This window comes from Oryctolagus cuniculus, chromosome 7 (genome assembly GCF_964237555.1).
Source record: "Oryctolagus cuniculus chromosome 7, mOryCun1.1, whole genome shotgun sequence".
Lineage (NCBI taxonomy): Eukaryota > Metazoa > Chordata > Mammalia > Lagomorpha > Leporidae > Oryctolagus > Oryctolagus cuniculus.
The window spans coordinates 158660770-158684994 of NC_091438.1; the positions used below are offsets into that span (position 1 = coordinate 158660770).

The 24225-nt window shown below is 61.9% G+C and overlaps 1 protein-coding gene across 2 annotated transcripts in view; it reads right to left on the reverse strand.

Moving 5' to 3' along the window:
- The window catches only part of SPSB1 (splA/ryanodine receptor domain and SOCS box containing 1), a 60674-nt gene that overhangs the window by 17916 nt on the left and 18533 nt on the right, over positions 1-24225 (reverse strand). The window contains exon 1 of one of the 2 annotated variants that reach the window (XM_008265961.4): positions 13170-13897. The exons of the other annotated variant lie outside the window; for it this stretch is intronic. The gene's annotated coding sequence lies outside the window, so the exon portion shown is untranslated. Of the gene's footprint in view, positions 1-13169; positions 13898-24225 lie in introns of those variants that run through there. 2 annotated transcript variants of the gene reach the window in all.

The following is a 24225-nucleotide window of genomic DNA, read 5'->3' on the forward strand; positions in this document are numbered from 1 at the left end:
GATGGCAAACGCCTGCTACCCCGAAACCCAGAGCGGCAGGCGGCGGCTGTGGACAGGCTCGTGGCCAGAGCCTGGGGGCTGGACGAGGACCCGAGGTGCAGCCTGGGACGAGGACCCCACACAGGGACACAGCCTGCCCTGCCTTGCTGGAGGCCAATCCCCGCCCTCTGCCCCTCGCTCCTCTGCAGGAGAATCAGGGCAGAGCTGCACGCCGGCGGCCCCTGCCCGCCTTGACACGGCACCTGCAGATCAGGTTTCTCTGCAGGAATCTGCAATGTGTGCCTGCATCTCTGTGCCAGGGCCCAAGACGTGGCCCAGGGAGGGGGGGGGGTCTGAGGAGGACAGGGGGAGGGGGGTACAGGTATCGGGGCGGGTCGCGGGCACACGCTCCCTGCTCTGGGAGCAAGGCTTGCTGGGATTCGGTGTCCCTACTTCCTCACAGCACAGGTCCCGAGCCTCTGATACCAGGAAATCAACCCATGTCCCCTCCGCTGACAATGCCGGGGCCAACAGAGCAGGTGCCCACGCCTGGGAGGGCCCAGCTTCACGCACAGGCGGACTGGACTTGTCGCCATGTGGACACCTGTTGTGGCCGGTGAGCTGCTGCCTGGCCACGAGCAGGACCACTCACCGGGCATCAGAACTGAGCACCTGCTCCGCGCCAGGCACTGTTCTGGGGACGGTTCACCGGGACTGCCACAGTGAACACCCAAGCACCTCACGCAGGGTCTCCCATCTCCTAACACCCTTTTCAGCCAGGAGCACTGGAAACACCCAGCAAGTCAGCCCCAAGGCCCAAGCTCAAGGCCTGTGCTCCCAGCCGCCTGCTCACCCAGCCCAGCGCGGGGCTGCCAGGCCAGGAGATGGGCCCGACGGGCTTCTCTGGAGCTTCGTGTGCTCCCTTCATCCTCGCCGCCCTAGGCAAGGCCGGAGACTCCCAGGCAGAGGCCCCACGAGGCACAGGGAGTCTGCAAACCATCTCCGCCACGAGGAAGCTGCCGTGCGCTTACCACGACGGAGGTGTGACAGCCCGTGCGGGAGCCACCCGGCTGTCAGTGCCTGGCTGATGACCTCTCGGAAAATACCCCAGCCCCAGTGACATACCTCGGGGCTGGAACGACACTCATTAGGCACCTGCTACATACACAGACTAAAGGCCACACACAGCATCTGAGCAATGCCTGCAAGCCCCGTGGGTCTGGGTGTTCCTGTGGGGTCCACCGTGGCAGCACCAATGCCTGGGATGGGCCTGGCACACAGCAGGTGATGGAGGGATGCACATCTAATAAAGGCGCAGGGAGCACGCGTCAAAGGAAAGCGAATCAGGAGCAAGGACAGAGCAAGCAATGGGAGAGGGCGGCGAGGGGGTGCCCTCCGATGCGGCGATTGAGGGTGAGGCCGGGACGAAGTGGGGAGAAAACTGCATGTGTGACGATTCAGTCTCCACGCAGCACGCGTGGGCCAGGGCTCCCGGAAGCGACTGCCGTCTCCCGGGTGATGCCGGCGTGAGCATGGCCCCGCCCCACCGAGGGTGTGAACGCATAGCACACCACGGCCCCGTCACCGGCTGGCACACCTGCTACTCTGTGCTTTTTAGGGTGATTTGAGAGTGGCCCCTTTCTACACAAAGTGAGATAAGCGTCAGAAGCTGGGCTGTCACGCGGCAGCCGCCACACACATCCCACGATTCCTGCATCTGATGGCCTCGAGAGGCCACGCCGACTGCCTGCACCGCGAGCCCCGCCCGCCACGGGCACACACAGTGACCACGCCGCCCGACAGCTTCTTCTCACAACGTGTCCACGTCAGGGCTGTGTTCTGAGGGAACGGGACACGCGAAGGCCCCGAGGTAGGCGCACAAGACACAGTGCAGGCGCGCAGCACAGGCAGGGAGGGAGGGGCGGGGCGCACAGGCCACGTGGGCCCAGCACGGGCTCTGGGCTGCAGCAGCAGCAGCAGAGGAGCCGGCGCGGGCTCTGCGGGGCTCGGGACGCAGTCTGGCTTCCGCTCCGGCAGGAGGCTCCAGCTGCTGTGCTGAGAACGGGCCGTTGGCAGCCGGAGTGGACACGGGGAGGCCAGCGAGGGAGGCAACGCAAGGACACAGCTTGCACTGAGGGGCAGCTCGCCAGGACCCGGCCGGTGAGGTCACAAGTTGCCTGGGGAACACTCAGGCAGGGAAGAGCCCAGAGAGGGCAGCCGACCCCACGGACCCAAGCACTCCACCCCAATGGCGACCACAGACTCCGGGCTCCGGCTGCCGAGCCCTTAGGCTCCCTCGTCGGTCTCCCTGACCTGTGGTTAGCACTGCCCATTTGCCACCCTCCGGAACACACCTAAAGACTTCTAGTCTTTACTGTGTGTAAACAAATGTCCTCAGGTTTATACGTCAGTCTCTCATGAGTCTGGTAGGTATTTCTAAACTGCATCAACAGTGCATACATGGGGGAGGGGAGTAGGGCTCAGTTTTGGGGGCCATAATGATCCAAAGACCCAGCCCACCTCCTTGGGGTCCTCATCAGAGAAGCCCAGCTGCCTCCTTGCACGATTTCTTGGAACTGAAACAGGGCTGGTGCAGCGAGACTCCTGTATTCAGTATGTGCAGACGCAGCAGGGGTGCACCTGGGCTTAAACTTCCGCTCCGCACGCTGGGTGGGCTTGGGCAAGCTCCCCGGCCTCAGGCCCCTCCCCCACTGGAATGGGGGCTCTGCCTCACTCTTTGCTTTAAGGATGGAACAAGGATCTCACAGGCACCTGAGCACCTAGTAGGCAGTCAACAGCGGTGCTGTGTTAGAATTCAGTGGGGAGAGGAGGGGGGGGACAGGCAGGCAGGTGGCTTCCTGGGAAGGGGGTGTCTGGGTGTCTCACAGGGGTGGAACACAGCTGGGAAATCCTGAACCTGCTCCCTGCCCCCAGCGTGGCCTCTCTGGCCAGGAACAGCTGTTTCGGGCCCCGTGGCGCTGTTCGTTGGCCGCCTCTGCCGCCTCAGGTTCACTCACGGCCACGCAGAGGCCCTTTCTGGGACACCCTCGGGGGCTGCTGATGCCAGGGCCACCCCGGGCTGGCAGCGGTGGCATCTGAGGCCAGGTGACGGGGCCTCGGGGTAAGGAGAGGCTTTCCGGGAAGGCGGCTTGGATCGGGGGAGTCTGTTCCCCTGACTGCCTCCTGAGGACACAAAAGGGAAAAACAGGGAAGTGGAAACGAGAGACATGGGTCCAATCTCCATTTAATGGGCTCCGCAGGAGGGCAGGCAGCCTGGGGGAGGAGGGCACGGGCTCAGCCCAACCTCAGGAAGGGCCCTGGAGCCCAGCACGCGCTCTGAAGGGAAGACAGCGCGTGTCACCCTCACGGGCGGAGGGGCCCCTGCGTGCGGCACCTCCAGCCCCCAGCTGGAGGGGACCCCGGGCCCTCTCCGCGCCGCACGCGCTATTTCTAGCCCTGTCCCGGGCTTCCGTTCCCATATCAAAGGCGCCTCTTTTCTGCTGAGGCAGCGAGATCTGCCAACAAAACAAGCCACTGGGACCTGAAAGAGACCACGGAGCCCGGAGCTCCTCCCGCACACGAGGGCCCCGGGCCCCCTATCAGCACCTGCTCTCCGGGCCCCCGAAGGGAAACGCCGACAGGACTGAGCCCCTACACACGGGGCCCTCTGACTCTCCCTGAGAACAGAGCCTTTAGGGAAGACAGAGCTGGGTGCCCCGCGTGCCCGTACCTGGTGACAGCCACCAGCCAGCGGCACACGCGTCACCTGGGAGCTTGTGGGAAATGCCTCCTGCCTCCCCATCCCCAGGTGACCCACATGTCCAGGAGGCAGGGTTGCCCCGGTGGGTCCTGGGAGGCTGGAGGGAACCTACAGTGGACAGACAGCAGGCAGCCGAGACCTTCACCTGCCCCCGGGAAGCCAGTCCTGAACACACCGCACACTGGAACCCACCACGCCTGGAGGCCGAGCTGAGTGACAGGAGGCGGAGCCGTGTCCCCCACCCCAGGACAGGTCCCCTGTCCTTCTCCCCACCCCACAGAGCACAGGAAACAGGCCGTTGCTTTCTCTCCCGGAACTTCTAGAAGCCAGAGGCCATGGCGACCACACGCCGAGACCCCTGCTCTGCTCCCAGCTGCTCACAGGCCCCCAGCTGCTCCCCTCCAAGCTCCCAGCAAAACCTTTCAGCTTTCTCTACTTTTCCAAACCTCCCTTGCAGGCCAGCCGGCCGTGCCAGCCTTGCCGGTCCCTCAGCCCCACACCCTGCTGGCCCCCGACTGCCAAGATCTGCCCGGCCCCCTCCTCTGCGGAGCCTTCCCTGGTTGGCCTCCCTGCAACAGCTGTCTCAGCCCGTCCTCTCCTCCACCCCTGCCCCAGGACCACCTGCGGACCCCATGTGCCTCGGGGACCTAGAGCAGAGGGTGCTCACTTTGCACGAGTCCTGGCTGAAGTCCCTGATCCTGCCCCTCGAGACCTACCTCCACGTGGCTGGCCAGCGAGTGGCCTCCCAGTCTCCCCAACACCTACCAGAGGAAACGGAGCTCTGGAATGTTCCAGGCAAGTGCTTGGGGAGAGCGCCAGGAGCAAAACCTTGAGGGTCCTCACCGGTGTGGGGAGAATTAAGGAAGAGAACAGCAGGCTGCTCTCCCGGCCAGCGGCCGCCCCGCCGGGTGCCCCAGGCCTGCCTTGCCCGGCCTGGCTCAGCGCTGGCCCGCGCCGTCACCAAGGGGAAGCGGCCCTTGGTTACCACAGCCGGGAGAACACAGAAGGCAAAAACAAACACTGGAGGCCGCTCCTGGCCGCTGGACTCCTCTCGCTGCTGGGAACAATTACAGGGCAATCGGCCGGGCCTGAAAAGTGCTCCAGGATGGAGGTTGTGGGCCCAGGCAGGCCTGCTTGTAACCGGTTCCCCTCCCGTGCCCTGCCCCAGACCCGCAGACCCCCACCTCCCATTCAGGAAAGCAGGGAGCAGCAAGACTGGAGCTCAGAGGCCGTGCAGACGCAAGATCATGGCCGGCGCGGGACACAATTCCCACCGGTGAGGTCAAGTTTCCTCACCAGGCCGGGCAGGTGCAGAGGTGACGCCCCTCCACCCCCAGCAGACCTGAGCCCAGGGCGTAGCCTCCTTCCCGGCCCCATGCCAGCCACGGCCGTCTCTGGTCCCCAAGCAACCTGGGACCCACTGAAAGTCCCCAAGGAGAGAGTGCTCAGGCTACCAGGCTGTGCCCAGTGCTGTCCTGCAGGGCAGCTTCAGACACGGCCGGAACACTTCCCACCACAGCACACCGCAGCTCCTGGGCCGAGGTCTCCCCGGCAGCACAGAGGGGACAGGCTGCCCACCAGGGACAGGCGGGGAACGTGGGCAACAGGCCCAAAGCCCTGCACGAAGGAGGACCCAGCAGGACATCCGTCTGGCCCTCTGCAATTACGCCCACCCCCACGGGCACACGTGGCTCGGCTTTTCCCCAGCTTTTCTGGGGCTACAGTGGTCTCAGCTATGAGAGCCCACCTGGCTTTTGTCCCAGGAGGGAGGACAGTGCATGGGAGGATGGCAGCTCCATATGTCCCTGGTGCCAGCCTAGGGACCCCAGCAGCCAGCGTCCCCACCAGGAGGGCAGGGCTGAGGCTCCAAGGGTGGGGTGGCTGCTACAGAGCGGCCACAGAGCTGTGGACCCCACGCTGGAAGGATGGAGGACTCAGTACCCACAGAGGGCAGGAGGAGAGCTGGGGGAGGGCAGCCTCCCTCTCCTAGTCCTGTCCCTCTCCCCCAACCAGGGACCAGGGAGGTCTCAGAGTAGAAAGGAGTCAGCCCCACTGAGCAGGAAGGCCTGGGGCAACAGGGCCAGGAGCCAGGGGCTGCCCTGGGCCAGCTCTCTGCAGGGCAGGCTGGGGGCGGGGCGGGGCTGCCTCCCAGCAGCGCCGCCGTAGTTGGGGGAGGATCTCTTTGGAAGAGGAGACCTCACCTCACCTGAGTGTCAGGGGTCAGCGTCTTAGTCCCTGGGCCTCAGGGGCCACTCCGGCCCCGGTCTGTGCTGGTGGCAGAGGGGAAAGGCCCAGCATGGTTCCAAGTGTCTGATTCAACTTGGACACGCCGGGAATGTAAATGAACATTTCTGGGACAAGCAGAAACCACCAGAAAGCCCCCTGCCTCCTTGCATTCAGCCCCAAGTGGGTGGGAAGTTTCCAGGAGTATTAGTGCAAACATGGGGGTGGGTAGGTGAGATGGAGGGAGGGGAACACAATAGACCACAGGGAGTCAGGGCTAGCCAGTGGGGAGGGGTCTCTCGTGGGGAAGAGACAGATCAGAAAGTCCCCTGCCCTGAGCCCCAGAAGTTCACGCTACCCTGGGCTGGCCGATGGGAATTAGTGTCTCTTCCCAGGGAGCCACTGCTTTGCCCACCGACGGCAGAGCGTGGCAAGGGGCAGGGGCCCCACAGACAGCCGCCGAGGCTGCCACCAGCTCAAAGCAGGCACCTGCCGCAGAAAACACCTGCTGGTGGCCCCTCCTTTCTTTCTCTGGCTTTTGGGGAGGGCGGTTAAGAACCAGGAAGGAAGAATTAGACCTTTTTTTAGGTAAACAGAAAACGAGCAGTGAGTTGACAACCGAGAAGCGACGCTGCACACTGACAGCAGGAGAAAGCACCTCTCACTTTCGCCTGCAAAACCGAGAGCGGGGGCAGGCATCTGGCGGGGCAGCAGCTGCGTGGCTTGGGACTCCCGCCTCCCACGCGTGAGTGAGCGGGCTTCAGCCCTGGCTCTGCTTCTCATTCTGGCTTCCTGCTAATGCACTCTGGGAGGCAGCAGGTGACGGCTCAAGTCCTTGGGTCCCTGCTACCCAATGGGAGCCCTGGATGGAGCTCCTGGCTCCCGGCTTCAGCCTGGCCCAGCCCCAGCTGTTGCAGCCATCTGGGGAGTGAACCAGCAGATGGAAGATCTCTCTCTCCCTTTCAAATTACTACTCTGGAAAACTGTTCAAGATAATGAACAAATAACAAGAAACTTCTAACACTCTGAGCACACAGTAGGTCCTCAAACAATACCAGATGCTTGCCTCTGCTCTCAGGATGCAGGGGGCGCTTTGAGTACTTTGTACGTGACGCACATACATGTGAGAGATGGTGGCTGTTGTCACTGCCCACGTGACATTCAAGTGGCCAAATCTTAACTCCAAACACCATCTTCCAGCCACTGACCAGCAGGCCAGGGAACCACGGCAGCTTTTCTAAGCACAGAGACGCCTTGAAGACCACACCGTCAAATGCCTCATTTTGTGCAACGGCACGGCCGCTGTGGAAACCAGTGTGGCGATCCCTCCAAAAACTCAAAACAGAATGATGACACGAGCCAGCAGCTGCACTTCTGGGCACACACCCCAGTGAACCGGAAGCGGGATCTTGAATGTGTGGCGCACACAGCCACGGGCACTACAGCAGCCCCCGCCACCAGCAGCAATGGGAGTCGCCCAGTGTCCCCGACCGATGGTGGAAAAACAAAAGGTAGTCTATGCACGTGCTGCAAAGAGGGAGGGGGAGAGAGAGAGAAATATCTTCTACCTGCTGGTTCACTCCCCAAATGTCCACAACAGCCAGAGCTGGGCCAGCCTGAAGCCAGGAGCCTGGAACTGCATCTGGATCTCCCCTGTGGGCGGAAGGGGCCCAAGCACTTGGCCATCACCTGTGCCTCCCAGGCGCATTAGCAGGGCTGGATCAGAAGTGGAGGTGAACTCCACCCAGGCACTCCGATGAGGAATGCGGGCGACCCGTGCAGTGGCTTAACCCGCCGCCCACAGCGCTGCCCTGAGAAGTAACATTGCACGACCACAGGCACGCGTACTCAGTGGCACTAAACCACCTCTTCCAAGTGGCTGAATTTTATATATGTATTTTATACATATAAAACATATACACATTTTATATGATTTTATATGTATTGCCACACACACACGCACACACACACACACAACGCTTGGTATTTCTACACCTGAGGTGCACAAAAGCTGAGTGATGAGGGAGGAGTCCCTCTGGTTGCTAAAATATGTTAAGAATGTGGCTCATGAGTCCTGCGTTGTGGCACAGCAGGTTAAGCCGCCTCCTGCGATGCCCACATCCCACTTCCAGTGCCTGCTGCTCCACTTCCAATCCAGCTCCCTGCTAATGAGCCTGGGAAAGCAGCGGAGGACGGCCCGACTCCTTGGGCCCCTGCCACCCATGTGGGAGACCTGGATGAAGCTCCTGGCTCCTGGCTTAGGCCTGGCCCAGCCTCCGGCCAGTGAGACCATCTGGGGAGTGAACCAGCGGATTGAAGATCTCTCTTTCTCTCTCTCTAACTCTGCCTTTCAAATAAACAAATCAAATCTTAACAACAACAAAAAAAATGTGGCTCAAACTCTCGGCCACACCCTGTCAGCTCATTAAGGAACCCAAGGGCCAAGGCCACCCATCCCTGGAGCTGTTCTCCAGGGGCCATGCTGGGAGGAACAGCAGCCTGGCCGAGCTGGAGCCACGCCGCTCACTTGGCCCATGGCCCCCTGGGCCTCTCTGCCAACCTCTTTCCTTTCACCAGAGTCAGGGGACCCGGTCTTCTCGGGCAGCACGGTGCCCACGAGCTGACAGGGAGACTGCACTGGCAGGAAACAGAGGGGGATGTGAGAAAGCCGATCAATGTCTCCAAGGCCAAGCCCCAGATGGCTAAGAAGCCAGGACAGGTTGCTGTCCAGGAAATGACTCACGTCTCCCCTAGTCCCGCAGGGCTGCGCTGGGAGCACACACAGGATGGGGCAGGCAGAGGTTCCCACCGGGAAGGTGCAGTCTGTGTTTCTGGCATTTTCTCCTGTGGACACCCAGGGGCTGCGGTACTAACAGAGCCCCGAGGGCAGCGGCTCAGCGCACGCTTGCTGCGGGTCACAGCTGCAACCAAGCCCAGCACCAGCCCGGGCGCCAAGACAGCTCCACACCCCCGAGGCCTCTCCTGCCCCCACCTACACTCCCTGAGGTGTCTGTCACCTCCAGACTGCAGAAGCACAGCAGCCAGGCCACTTCAGGTCTGGCCTGTGTCAGGCCAACGGCTCGCTCAAGGTCAGCACCTCTTGATCGATGTATTGAACAGGCCCAGAAAAGCAGGCTCGCTTCCCGTCAACCGCGTCTGAAAACACTGACCACGTCCTGGACCTGAAGAACTGGCGTTCCCACTGCATCCTCTGCCTGCCCCACACACCTGCTCCAAGGGCCCCGCCTCCACCCGCCTCTGCACCCCCAGGGAGCACCTTGCTCCCAATCAGCACGTCCATCAAACTTGATTCTCCTAACTGTAACCCCAGCCCGACCGCACCCTTCTCAGTCTCCGTCCTCGCCCCCATCTCCCTGGATTCCTCCTCTTAGCTTCCCTCACTAGCACCAAATGTCAACTCCCCACGTCTGGCAACCCGGAGCCCACTCTGCCTCTCCAGCCACGGTCACCGCCAAGGCTACAGCACATCCTCCGGACAGGTCCCCCACCCTGACCCCGGCCCACCCAGACCAAAACTCCCACGGAAATTTCTTCTTGAAAATGTGTAACTGAAATGTACAAATGATTTGCATATCGTCTGCCCTTAAAACGGACGCCTGTCAACACTTCGTCACGTTTGCTTTGGGTTCTGTTACTGCAGGAGAGTCAAGACAGCCAGGGGCTCTGAGCAGACAGCTTGGAGAAGGGAAACGCAGCCAGCCAATCACCTTAGAGGAAGAGGAGGTCCACCTCCCAGGTAGACAGAGGAAAACGAAATTAAAGTGACCAGGAGACACCACTTGGCACTCACCAGCTTTCTACAGTGGCTACAGAGATAGCGCCTCCTGCTGGGCAAAGGGAGGAACGAGCATCCCAGCCACTAGCCCCTGGTAGGATCTACTCCTGGGCTTGAGCCCACAAGGGCAGAAGCACCAGGGGCAGGCCTCTGGCCCAAGTCGCTGGTTGGGGTGGCTGCACCCAGTATCAGAGCGCCTGGGTTCCAGGCCTGGCTGTGCAGCCAATTCCAGCTTCCCACTGCTATGTGCCCTGGGAGGCAGCGGTGATGGCAAACATTGTTAGGTTCCTGCCACCCGAGTCGGAGAGCCGGGCTGAGCTCCCAAAAAATAGAGGCACGGCTGTGCAGAGGGTATCTGTAAAAGGGCATTGCTTCCATTTCTCCAAACGAAATTATCACCCCTGATGGAAGGTCAACCAGGTGGACGAGTGCAAACACAAGCCTGCAATGAAAGACGTGAGGTGGAACCTGCCGGAGCCTGGGGGCTTCCACGTGCAGCCAGCAGAGCAGGGGAGGAAGGGAGGAGCAAACTCACTGATTAAAAATATCTTTGAAAAGGCAGAGAGACAGCTCCCATCCATTGGTTCTCACCATAAATGCCCGCCATGCCAGAGCTGGACCAGCCTGAAGCCAGGAGCCAGGAAGTCCATCCAGGTCTCCCACATGGGTGGTAGGGTGGTAGGAACCCAACTACTTGAGCCCTCACCTGCTGCCTCCCAGGGTGTGCACTAGCAGGGCTGGGATCGGGCGTGGAGCCAGGACTGGAACTCCAGTATGGGATACAGGTGTCCCGAGTGGTATGCTACCCACCACACTAAATGCTTGTCCCGACAAGCCCATTTTAATACATTAATGGTGTCCCCAGAGATGTAAACACACTGGCAAGGCAGCCAGGAAGGTATGGAACTATTCTGGGTGTGTTATCCTTTAGTAAAAGGTCTATGTTGGAAAAAACAAACAAACAAGAAGGCCGATGACAAGAGTGGGTGAGGATGTGGAGAGACTGGCAGCCTTGGGCAGTGGTGGTGGCCGGGGCCTGCAAAGGGGTGCAGGTACTGTGGAAACCAGGATGGATCTCAGAAAACTCAAACACAAGGACCACCTGAGCCAGCAATTCTGCAAGCTTCCAGGGCCAGATCTGCACACGCGTGTTAACAAGAGCCACAGGATAAAGTGGCACAGACGCACAGTGTGCCGGTCACGCCATGGGGTAACAGTCAGCCTCAGAAAGGAAGGAAACTCTGACACACGCGCGGCACAGAGGACCCTGGGGCGAAGGGAAACAAACCAGCCACAAAGGACAAAGACTGAGCAGTCCACTCATGCGAAGTCACCAGGGCAGCCACACTCGGAGACAGAAAGTCGAAGGCGGCTGCCCTGGTCTGGGGGAGGGACTGGGGACTTGCGGTTTAACGGGGACCCGGTTTCAGTTTTCAGATGAAATGCATCCTGGAGGTGGATGGTGGTGACAGTGGCCCTACGGTGTCAATGCACCCAATGTTTCTGATCTGCACCTTCAAGGTGGTTCAGATGCTGGGCGGGTCTGGCCTGGCAGTTAAGTCACCTCCTGAGACGCCCACCCCCCACATCAGCGCCTGGAGTCAGCTCCCAGATCGGCTCCCGACTCCAGCTTCCACTAACGTGCACCCTGGGAGGCAGCAGGTGAGGGCTTCAGTGGTTGTCCCTGCCGTCCACACGGGAGACCAGCTCAGGCCCAGAGGCCTGCCGCGGCTTCCTAAGGGGTGGGGAACGTCCAGGCCGATAAGCCCCTGCCAAGGCTCCTGCAGGTGGGACTCAACATTCAATAAACCCACAGCAGGCTAATCTCTTCAGCTGATCATTTTGCACGGCCGTGAAGAATGTCACAGATATCCAAACAGTCCTGGGTGGACAAGCCCTTCCTGAGATCGCGTGTGAATTTGCGAGATGAGTGACACAGGCTTGACGACACAAGGCTTTCTCTTCTCCCTCGCTCTAACCGAGGCTCTGGGCTGTCACACCGTGCATGCAAGGGCCCTCCTCCAGCTCCCCGCCACCTTGAAACAACGAACTCCCCGCGACGGTGCAGCTCCTTCCTTGTCCAGGAGTCCACGTCCCACTTAGAAACAGACCCCCGACGTTTGCCCCCTGCCCTGACTCGGACGCCCAGCAATTATGGAAGCCACTGCGGTCCAAGCACTCGGGTGAGAAAAGTTATCTGCGTCTCTGTGACGGCGGCAGCAGCTCCCCACCGCCCCCATACGCCAGGCTTCTCTTGTCGGTGTGCGGCCCTGGCTTCCGAGCCCGTCTGAGCCGCCTGTCCCATCACCCACGGCAGCATCCTCCCCGGGGCTCCAGGAATCGGGCCCAGAAAAGAGACTCATTGTTTGAGAATCAGTTCGCACTACCCCCAGAATGTTCAAGCCCACCTCCTCCCTGTCTGACGGAGGTCCCACCTGCCGAGCCCACGAGGCTACAGCCCGAGGGTTCCAGGCCCCTGCAGGTGACTTCAGCTTGGCTGTCAGGGAGGACCCCTGCCTGCCCCCGTCCTCTCTCCTGTACTCCCCCACCCCACACGACCTCCCAGACTCTCCCCACCCCCACCTCACTGCCCTCGGTACAAGGTCCCCAGACTGTAGCACACACAGCAGCCTCCCCCATAGGGCCTCTGCCTCCCTCTCCCTCTGTCTGTGCCCCCTCCCATGGGCCTTCACTGGGGGGCTGGGTCCTGGTGCACAAGTGAAGTCCCACAGCCCCGTTCTGTCTCCGTCCCCTGCATGTTCCTGCTTGTCTGTCGGAACCCAGCAAGTGCTGGCAAACACGGTGCCCACCTCGACGGAGGAAGGGTGGTGGGTACCTCCCCCAGGGGGCATTTGACAACGTCCAAGACAGAGTTGATGGTTGCAGCAGGGGGCAGAGGGTGCTATTAGCCCCCATGGGGTTCAGCCAGCAACGCCGCCTTGGCCAGGCCCTGGCACCAACAGTGATCCAGCCCATGAGGTGGGCAGGGCCGGCTGACAGCCTCCCAGAGAGAGCAAGCTTCCGACGGAAGACGCAGGGCACCCTGGGACAAAACCCTCCCAACATGGCCACAAACACCGTCTCAACCCCAACACCTGTGCCTCCGGATCACAAGTCAGGGTGGAGGCGGGCACCTCCCCTCCCCAGCCAGGAGGGAGGCAGGCAAGCAGGAGCCGGGTGTGCACCCCAACACCGCCCTCAGCCCTGTGTCTCTGCGGCGAGTCCCTGCCTCTCTGGGCCTTTAGTCTCCTGTTCATACAACACAGGGTTCAGGAGATCAGCTCCACAGTTTCGTGAGCACCTGAAAACCACGTCTTCGTCTGGGGCAGTGCTGCACTGCTCCCAGGGAGGCCACGACACCTTAAAGCTCTGATAAGTCCTGCAGGACAGAAGCTCACGGGCTCTGCCTACCTGCAGCCGTTCCCAGTTTGGAAGAGAAGCGGAGTTTTTCCCAAAGCCCAGCTTTTCACAGCAGCCCGAGGGACGTCAGTGTGGAGGCCTCCGGATCTCAGCTCTGCTGCTTCCAGGTCCTGGGATGAGTAGGGCCCTGCCTCCTCCCTCAGCTCTGGTACCGAAGCCCCCATCACAGCCACGTGGTCCTGGCTCTAAGGGAGGGCCCCCCAAGTGCGCAGCAGAGCCAAGAGCTCCGAACCTGCTGTGGAAGCAGCTGATCACGCACCTGCTCTGGCTAGAAACACACGCGCCCTGTGGGGTCCACACCACACCCAGACCACACCCCCACAAAGTGCAGATCAGGGGCTCGCAGGTTCTGAGCCCCATGGGGTCCCATCCTCTTGGTCTAGACCATGGGTGAAATCTGGCCCACAGCCTGGTTTTGTAAATAAAGTTTTATTGGCACACAGGCTCATGTCTCCATAGCCTCTCTGACAGCAGAGTCGCGCAGCCGTGGTGGCCGCGTTGTGCTCGCAAAGCCTAAATGTTGACCCTCTGGCCCTGCAAGTTGGCCAACCTCTGGGCGGGACCTTAGGAAGTGGTGGAGAAATGGCTGCTCAGCCTCTCCCCTACACGCCTCCGAGGGGTCATCTGGCCAGGCTCAGTCCCTGCGCCCTCACACACCAGGACAAGGACGACAAGCTACACTCAGGGCACAGAGAGGCGCTGGGCTCCTGCTGTCGGCCCGGCCTCTGCCAGCCCCCTGTTCCCCTCCACCTGCCCTGCCTGGTAAGGTGCAGTCCCCTCACCCACCCCGCCCCCTGCACACACTTCCCCGGATCCCCGGCACCACCACGCTCCCGTCACAACCCCCAGCTTCATCTGCTGCAGACTTTATTGTCCTTTTGTGGTTTTGCAGCCACATAGCAATCAATTGTGAAGCTGTAGCTCCCAAAAGTCTTATGCATACATTATACTCATGTGCTCCTACACCCACCAGTTCCCTGCAGTCTCAAACACGCTGCCCTAAAATGGAAAGCAACTCAGGCGAGACAAAAGTAGTTTCCTCCTACCCCAGGGGGGCCGTCCTGAGTGGCCACCCTCGAGGTCGCTGCCTCGAGGGACCACCCCACAGCCTCGGGCGTGCTACCCCCTCCCCAGAAACAGAGGCGTGCTCACCACTCCCCAGGAATCCACGGTGCCCAGCCTCAGGCACTTGCCCCCAAGGGCAGCCCTCGTGGTAGGAGGAGGCTGGGGTCTTAGGACCCAGGAGGCTACCGGCCCCCGACCTGGAGGATTGACTGCAAAGGGAAGGACGGCCGAGGGACCCCAGGGAGCCCAGCTGCTTCCCCGACAGTGAGCAGCACAGCACACCCGGGCGGTTCCGTGTTGGTCTCGGAGCCAGTCAAGCCTGCACAACCACCCAGCAAGGCCAACCAGACCGCAGCACAGGAAAGCCCCGAGGGGCAGCTGGGCTTCCACGGCCCGAGGCAGGCCCAGTTCGCCCAGGGGCTCCTTCTGGAAAGTGGACAAGGCAGAGGCCAGTAGGTGATGCCAGCATCCCAGATAAGTGTTGGTTCGAGTCCCGGCTGCTCCTCTTCCGATACAGCTCACTGCTGACGCACCTGGGAAAGCAATGGAAGATGGCCCAAGTGCCTGAGCCCCTGCCACTCACATGGGAGACTGGGATAGAGTTCTAGGCTCCTGGCTTCGGCCTGGCCCAGCCCCAACAGTTGTGCCCATTTGAGGAGTGAACCAGTGGACAGAAGATCTATCTCCTCCCTCCCAACCCCCCCAAGAATGCTGCCTTTCAAATAAATAAATCTTTAACATTAAAAAAAAAAAAAAAAAAAAAACAGGAAAGGGGACAGGGCGGCAGCAGCAGGGCTTGTGCACACCCCAGCCCCACACCCGGCCCACTCGGCCACCAGGGAGAACGCCTACCATCTTCACGCCCGACCGGGTCAGGCCTTTGGCCACTGGTCAGCGGGGTGGCTCAGACACCACGCCGACTTTTCTGTGGACGCTCCCGCCGGCTCCGACACCTCACACAAGGTCAAGTCTGAGTGGCTCATGGCAGGGGGAGACTGAGGCTCAGAGAAACCACCCGATCCGCCCTGGCGGTGACCCTGGGCCCAACACGTCTTCCCGTGAGCACCAGGGCCAGCCAACCAAAGGCAGGAAGAGCAAATTCAGCCCCCCAAAATGTGTTTCCCTGCACCCCCAGTGCCAGCAGCAGCCCGCCTGGCCATGCTCCTGGGGACAGGCAGAATAAAGGTGCTGGATGCGGTGGGACCCAGGGGACCTCACGAACCCCACAGGACCCAGGGCGCTGAGACCTGCCCCATCTCTGGGGACAGAGGACACCGGATCCGGAGGTCCCTCTGGGTGGCGGGAACGGGCATGCTCTCTGCTGCTGAAAAGCCACGTGTGCCCTCGACCTCCGTGCCAGCCCAGGAAGCCACACAAGAGCAAGGGTGGCCTCCACAGGCGACTGCTGCTTTTAGAAACAAGGCCTGCTCCTCCGCCGCAGACGCTGCCGGCCGCTGAGACGGGGAAGTGAAGGCGGCCGCCCTCAGGGCCGACGCGGGTGTGCTAATGATAGGCTGGGCTCCGCCACCCAAACGTGCCCAGGCGGCCCCAAGGGAGAGAGCCCTGCGAGCGCGAGCCGGCTGCAGGAGGCGGCCCGGCCTCTGCAAGGTGCACTGGATGCCTGGCTTACACCCTCGCCGCAGGCCACCATGCGACACGTGGGTAGCCTGGCAATGGTGCCCAGTGCCTACTGTGCACCTACCTGGACAGTGGCCAAACCATCCCACGTAAAAGCCCTGTATGACCTGGTTCCACCCGCCAGCCTCACTGCCCACCCCATGCCCAGCACATACGGCGTCCCTGACCGGCTGTTTGGGGAGGGGGTGGGGATACTGGCTGCTGGTTCCTGTGACACACATGCACGCTGACTTGGCGACCCCCTCTCCCTCGCATTCAGGGTGGGCTCTGGGGGAGCCTCCCATGCTCCTGGGACCACATGCAGGGTCCGTCAGAACCAGTCCTGAGTGCTTAAGTGACTGTCGGAGAAAGGAGGGGAGACACACACACACACACACACACATAATTGCCGATGCCAGGGTTTCAGCCCCTGGATCCAGCTGTGCTCCTGAGTGTGTCAATTTCCTACCGCAGGGTCTTTGCACTTCCCAAGCCCCTCCTGGTGCTGTACATGGAGGCCTGGGTGCCAGAGGGCTATCCCCTCACCTCCATCAGGCATGCTGCTAAGCCCCTCAGCCACTCTACTTCAGCCGCCAGCTCTCCTGCCCCACGGCATGCTCTGTGTGTCTCCAGGCACCTGACAAAGATGGTCACTGGGTCACCTGCCTAGGACCTGTCCCCATGGGGCTCCGTTAAGCTACCACATGCGATGCCGGCATCCCATGAATGCCAGTTCTAGTCCCACTGCCCCATTTCCAACCCAGCTCCCTGCTCCTGGGAAAGCAGCAGAAGCAGCCCTGTGCTTGGGCTCCTGCCGCCCATGCGGGAGACCTGGGTGGAACCTCTGGCTCCTGGCTTCAGCCTGCTCCATCCGTCCTTGGCTAGTGTGGCCATTTGGGCAGTGAACCAGCGGATGGAAGCTCTCCCTCTCTCTCTGTAACTCTGCCTTTCAAGTAAACAAAATAAATCCTAAAAAGCAAAAAAAAAAAAAAAAAAAAAAAGGAAGGAAGAAAAGGAGAAGGAGGAAGGGGGGAGGGGGAGGGGGGAGGGGAGAAGAAGGAGGCGGAAAGGCAGACCGGTTCCCGCGAGCACGCCTGCTGCGAGAGGGCAGGTGCTGTGTCTCAGGCCGGGAGCTGTCCTGCACACAGCTCGTGCTCACTGAGCGCTGTGGATGAACGTGCGGCTCGGTCCGCTCCACGGCGCCGAGAAAGCGCGGCCCGCACACGCAGGGCCGGCGTCCCCCGCCTGCTACAGCCCCTTCCCCACAAGCCTGCCCTCCACGCCCCTCATTCTGGCAAAACCAGGCCCTAAATGCCACCAGACCTCAACCAGCGCCAGCCCCTCCCCTCCCCACAACACGGTCAGAAGTGGGGGGCAACAGTTCAAGGCCAGATTACACACAGACCGCGGCCTTTCTGGACGCCCAGCCCCTGGTGGAGAACTCCATGTCCACAGCGTCCCTCAGTTCCCACACGCAGGTCCCAGGGAGCCCAGCTCCCAGCCCAGGGCCTGCTGCAGACACGGCCACACAAGCCCCCCACACAGATGGCAGCACCAGCAACAGTGGGGCTTCCAGATGGGGCTGCCCACCCAGCCCAGACCCACCCATGGGTACCCCCCTCTGCCTCCCCAACCGAACTCGGTCTTTCAAGAAAATCCGGCTGGTCTGGATTCAGCCCCACGGCCCCACAGCCGGGTGTGCAGACTTGTCCCAAACGTGACCGTGACTGTGACCACCTGGCCTGGGATCGGCTCGAAGTCAGGGGTCACCAGAGTTGTCGTGACACCGTGTGGTGGCTGCAGGCGGCCACGCCCTTCCCAGAGAGCCTGGCTGCCAGGCCCGGCTGTCTGCTGCCTCCTCCCGCCAGGAGCCACACACAAAGTTCCCTTTATGGCAGTGAGACTGGCGGGCTCTGGCGGCTCCAGCCTCAGGGAAACCCAGGTTTGCTTTTCTCCAAGGGCACAACCAGGCTTTTGTCCTGACTGCTCCACCCCCACCCACAAGCTGAGTCGGGGACCCTCAGCCTTCCAGGCTGGGCGCAGAGATGGTGGGAGACAAAGCGGCCAGCATCCGCACAGCCCCCGTCAGACCCTCGCCTGGGACCCGCTGTGCACTGGGCAAGGGGCGCCAGGGGACCCCTGCAGAGCAGGGCGGCAGACGGGAGGGCGCTGATGGTCAACTGGGATGCAATTCATGGACGCCTGCGGCAGGTCCACTTGCTGAGAAGGGCAAAGCCCCAGCTGTCAGGAGCCCGCGGCAGCACTCTGGCTGAGAGGAGGACGGTGGTCATCCTCCAGAAATATGGGCCCCGGCACTGGCTCACAAAAAAATATACAGCCTCCAATACCAGGCATCATGACACGGCGGGGGCACTGGCAGCCCCAGGACGGACTGTGCCCGCAGCCTGTTTTCCGGGGTCTGCGCCCGGCTCCTCCCTCCTGTAGGAAAAGCCCCCCCCTGAATTTCCCACTGGCCCAGGGTGGAAGGGAGAAGAAAGGCCCATGGCGCAGGGACAGCCCTCATCGCCCTGGAAACCTAGAGGAGGGCCATCCACGGACGACGTGGCATCGTCTGGCCACGGCCGAGGAGGCCACCTGAAGGAATCACAAAGGCCATTTGCCCAGAATCCACCTGCCCTGGGTGCTCGGGGCTGGAAGACGCGAGGGCAGCCCTGCAAAGACAGCAATGCTGGCTGCCCCTCTGCTCGCTGCCCTCACACCTGTGTTCCCCAAGACTGGGGATCGAGCCCCTGTAGCCCCTCGCAGACGGCCCCAGGCCCAGGCGAGGGCCACCGCGGGCTGCCGCGTACTGCTGACCTCCTGGACCTGCCTCTCCCCGGGTTCTCTGAGCTCTCGACCAACAGGCTCTGCGCGACGGGAACCCCCGAGGCGCGATGGGGGCCAAGGGGTGCCCAGTGCGGTTCCCAGGTGTGCACGCCCCTGGTGACGGCCCAGCAGGAGCTGCTCCATCCATGTCAACTCTGAGAGCAGAGGCTGAAGGCGCCGACGGAAAGGCCTGGGGATGGAGGCCCAGTCCCACCATGGCCACGGGGCGGGGGGGCCGCTGGGAGGGGCCCCCTGCAGGTGGCAGCGAAGCACTCCAGTCAGAGCTGGGGAGAGGTGGCCGCCAGGCCCTTCCACCGCCGCCATCAAAGAGTGATGGCCAGACACTGCACCAGGGGAAAGGTCACATCTGGGTCAGTGCCGCCGGCACGGGAAGGGAGTGGCCTATTTCCAAGGCCCATTCAGGAACCCCCCTGCAGGCCCAGACGGCTGACGCAGACAACAAAGGACGGGACTGGGAAGGGTGGGGCTGGGAGAGGGGCTGGAGGTGTCTGGTGACCTCACAGGACTCCTGCGTCTGTGACAGGGGCTCCTGCCGCCTGCTGGCTATCAGACTGGCTGGGGGATACTGGCACACAAGCCACTATCTATCCGCGACGGCTGCCACCTGGGTGTGTGTGGGGGGTCCTCCTGACTTCCAGAATACTCTGCCAACTCTCAGCCAGGATGGTCTTGGCCTCCCCAAGGCCCGGGGATGGAGTCCCAGATTCTCCCCAGCCCACCCCACACTCTGGCCCACAAAAGTGTCACTTGCCACAAGGCTTAGAAGAAAATGCACCAGCCACGACCCCGAGGCCGGCTTCTCAACCAACCGTGGAGCTGGGCCTTGCAAACCCCACTCGCCGAGGACGCGACACACGACACAGATGGGGCAGCTGAACGGCCACGGCCACGGCCACGATCAGCCACAGCAAGCAGGGAGGGGCAGGCCAGACAGGAATCACAAACAAGAACCTGTTGAGTGTTTGCAAAACTGAGAGATAGGCAGGGGCTCTGGTATTGACCACCTTGGGGTCAAATCCCAGCTCTGAACCTAGGTGGCTCTCAAGTGAGACTTCTGGGCCCTAGGGTGCCCACAGGGCTGGTCGGGGGACCAGGTGAGAGGATGCTGGAGCCCACCACGCTCGTGCCTGCTACAGACCATGTGCTGGCTACAGAGAAGCCAGAAAGGTGGGTCCAAGATGGAGAAGGAGCCAGTGTGGACCAGCAGGGGCTGAGTCCTGGGAGTGCAGACGGTCAATAAGCAGTCCATCAGGGACTGGCGCTCAGGGAGAGCAGGTACCTAAACCACCTGGCTTGTGATTCCCAGGTGTGCATTACCTGGGGGGTGGCCTTGCCATCTAACTCAGAGACACCGAGGTTGTGTCCTGTGGGGTCAGAGGGTGCACCGAGAGCCTAGGGCTGGCACCTGCTACATTCTCCAGCCCTCTCCACCTGAGACATCCTGTGCAGCTAACAGCTTTTCTGGATCCCAGCAGTAACCCCTCCAAAACAAAACACCCCCGGCCGCCATCCACTGTCCCTCCTGGGATTCCCATCTCAACTCCTCTGCCCAGAGGCGGGTCCCAGAGGCCACAGCTGGCACCTAGCAGTGACACCTGGCAGCACACGAAGAAATGGCGGCTCCTCCCCTGGATGGGTCTTTGACGCGATGACCATGGCATCCACGTACCTGTCTCCCTCACTCTCCGCCAGCTCCCAGATGCCCTACTCCTTGCTTTTGGCTATCCTGTGAGAGATCTTCCATCTGCTGGTTCGCTCCCCAAAAGCCTGCAGCAGTGGGAGCTGTGCCACACCAAAGCCAGGAGCCAGGAACTCCATCCAGGTCTCCCACACAGGTGGTGGTGGTCCCCAAGCTGGCCAGGGTCTGCAGAACCGAGCTACACACGCTTCTCTCCCGGAGACCAAGGTGATCAAGAACAGGTGAGGGCCAGATAGGTCAAGTGCAGCGGGATCTGCTCTTGGCCCAGGATGGGCCCTGATGCTTGGAGGCTGCCTGCGCCATTGGGACATCTGGGATCCACCACACACAGGCTGCTCTGGCTTCACGCTGGCTTTCCCCTGACCCAGACACGGGACACTCGCTCGGAGGAGCGGCTGGGCGCCGGCAATGCAGACGGTTAAGGCCGCCGCCGCCCGCCGCCTCTGCAGACTAAACTCAGAAGGTTTAAGGGCTTTTTTCAGCTGCGTGTTTTTGGGGGATTTTTTTGGTTTTGTTTCTTTTTTGGAGGGGGCTAGGAGCAGAAGGTCGAAAGGGAAACAGGCCTATTTCCAGCACCTGTAATTACACAGCTGCCTCTCCCAGCCAGACTCCCCAGCAAAGCCACTGCCTCGGCCGGGAGGGCAGGGGGTCCGGGGCTCGGACTCCGAGAAGCGAGTGGAGTGAGCGAGGCAAGATGCCTGTTTTAAAAGGGGGAGTCTTCCACCGCAGCTCGGGGTTCAGCCCGGCCATTCCTGACCCACCCTATCCAGCCCTGGGTGGTGACGGCCTCAAAAACACCAGTGCCACCGAAGTAAAAAGTCCCCCGCGGGGAAACAAGAACCAAAGCCCACCTTCCACGGCAGCTTCCAAAGGCACGGCCACGTCCACGGCCACGGTGAGCCAGAGCAGGCAGGGAGGGGCAGACCAGGGGCACGGTCAGGACCCCGTAGCCGGGAAACAGCGGCAGCCCAGCTGGCTCAGCCTTTCTAGATCCCTGGCTCCAACACCCACTGCGTGCCAGGTTCTGTCACAGGCACAGGGGCTCAGAAAGAGGGGACAGAGCCCCTGCCTCCGAGAGCCCCATCACCAGATCACCCTACAGTGCGCAACGCGGCCAACGTGCTACCTTCCCCATCAGTGAGCCGCTGGCTGGCTCACTCCTTCATGCATTCATCCAGATGCCCGCTGACCCCGCAGTGGGCGGTCACCATGCCGTGCCAGGGCCCGGGCCAGCTCTGCGCCAGGCGCTCCCTCGGCTTCCCCTGCCCCACCGCCTCCTGCACGGGACGGAAGTAGGTGGACACAGGCTTCTCCCGGGGTCTCCCGGGGTCTCCCGTAACAAACGAGGTGCACGGAGCCAACCTGCTGCGCGTGAACCTCCAGCAACCTGGGCTCGGAGGAAAGTCACTCCCCGGGCCTCAGCTGCAGGAGAGACGAGGCCCAGAGCGCACAGGGAGGAGGGGGTGCAGAGAAACCTGGCCCCAGGGACGTAGGGCTAACTGTCACCCTCTGGTCTGTCCCATCCCTGCTTGGCATCCGTGCGGGCTGGGTAAATATTTGCAGGAGGAAGACGCTGTGGTGAGGGGTGAGGACAGGGAACAGACACCACCCTGGACATGCGGAGTCCCAGGCCGGGGGCTCTGGCCTTGACCTGAGCTGCTCGGTCTGGGAGCACAAAGTCACCAGACCCCATGGGCTAAAAGAACAGCCCCCCCCCCAACCCACCCTTGTGGACAGAGTCCTCCCTCTGACCCAGGACTAGACCGGCAGGTGATCAGCTCAGGGCCAGAGCCCAGCTGGGAGGTGTGGGGCTGGGTGCTGGGAGACAGGAAGGGCAGGGAGGCAGCCCAGGCGGAAGGGGTGGCTGGGCCCACAGCTGGGGTGGCCCGTCTTAGAGGCCCCACCCTTGGGGAGGTGACCCCACCAACAGTATAACCGCACCAGCACCCCTGGGCCTAGGAGGAGCTCACATTTCAAACCCACACAGGTCCACCCACTGCCACCCCAGCTCAGCAAGCCCTCTCCCCACCAGGCAGCCCTGCGGCAGACCCGGGGCTGCTCCCCCCTCAGGCCCCAGGGCAGGCCTGCAGGGGGCTCCCCAGGGCACTGACCGCCTCCTCCTCCTCCGCTCAGGGGAATAGCAGTGGCCACGTGTCCAGAGGTGGTGGCAGGGGTGGCAGGGCCACTCAGTCCCTGCAGCTGAAGCTCCTGATGAGGAAGAGGAGCTGTGGGGGGGGTCGAGGGGGCCTGTGTGAGCCCCAGGCACTGACCCACAGCCCCTGCGACACGCCTGTACTGTCCCCAGGTCCTAACTGCCTATGACTCGCTGCAGGAAGCCCCCTAGGCTGGGCTGTCGGCCAGGGGTCCCTGGGGAGCTTGCCCCGGCACGTCCCACGGGGTTATAACCACCAGCTTGTGTGACCATCCCCCATCACGGATGGAGGGGTCCTCAGGGCCAGGGACCCCCTGCCTGTCTGGCACTGGTCTGTGGGAGCTGCGCAAGTGTTGAGTGGACAAGACAACGCTTCTCTGAGGGATGGAACCGTCTGTCTCTGGTGAGGCCCACAGCGATTCTGCAGACTGAGCTATAGACCCATTTACAGATGTGTAAACTGAGGCTCCAGAAGGCTTGCCTGGGCTCCAGGTCGGAAGCCAGAATCAAAACTCCTGGTCTTCCCAGGATGCCGGAAGCCCGGGAGTGCTTGGCCTTGGGGACAAGGAAGAACACAGCAGAGAGACCTGGTGGGCCACGGGACAGGACACTGTCTGTTCCCCGGGCGGCTCAGCCAAGGCCAGGGAAAGCACACAAGGGCTCACAGAGCCCGTGGAGACCGGCATGGGCAGGATCCCTCGCTGGCCTGTGGCTGCCACCTCCCCAGCGAGGATCGGGGCCCAGCCACTTTCGGCCTGGCCTGCCGTCAGCCCAGACACCCCCCCACACCGCCGGCCACACCTCCCTGGGCCACAGGAAGCGTCATCCTTGCTCCTCAAACCACAGATTCCCAGAACAATCGCGCTTCCCCAACCTGCCCGGAAAGCGGGACCAAGCCAGCTGCTTCCTGCCCCACCTGGCTCGTCCCCAGGCCTGAGACTGTCCCCTCCACTTCCTCTGCTCCTGGGGGGGTGCTGGGGCAGTCTGGACCTCAGAGGCTCTTGACAAACGTGGCAGGAATGGAGCTCGGAGAAGAAAAGCCCCCAGCCAGGCAAGCGAGCGACCCCCACTCCCTCGTCACTGTCCTCTCCCCCTGAAAATCTCCATCACCGCCCCCCCCCCCCCCGACTCCTAAACCCAGCCCTGGGGTTATACTGAACTTGACCATGACCATCACAACCCCGCCACACTCCAGATCCCGTCTAAGCCCCTGGTGGTTTCACACACACGCACCTTCTTCCACCGGTGACAAGTCACTTCCCTGCTTCCCTTCCGCCTCCCTCTCCGGTTCCCACACATCCTAAGGCCCGGCTTCAGCATCACCTCCTCCAGGAAGCCTTCCCAGATTCACCAGCTGGCAATAAAACGCTGATCCCCACCAAAATCCTCCAGAACTCTGCCGGCCTCTCATTGCCTCTGTCGCCTTTTGCCAACCAGTAGACTACGTGAGACGTATCCCTGACTCCTTCCCTTCCAGGGAGCTCATGACACAAACCCCCACAGGCCAAGAGTAAAGGTGACAAGTTCCACAGCCGGTGAGGCCCCGTCGTCTCGAGGCGTGGATCCTGACTACCGGGACAGCGCCCGGCAGCTCACCTGCAGCCTTACCCCACCCGGAGGGCACTCCTACAGCCCCACGGCACCGATGGGACAAGGCTCGGGGAGGT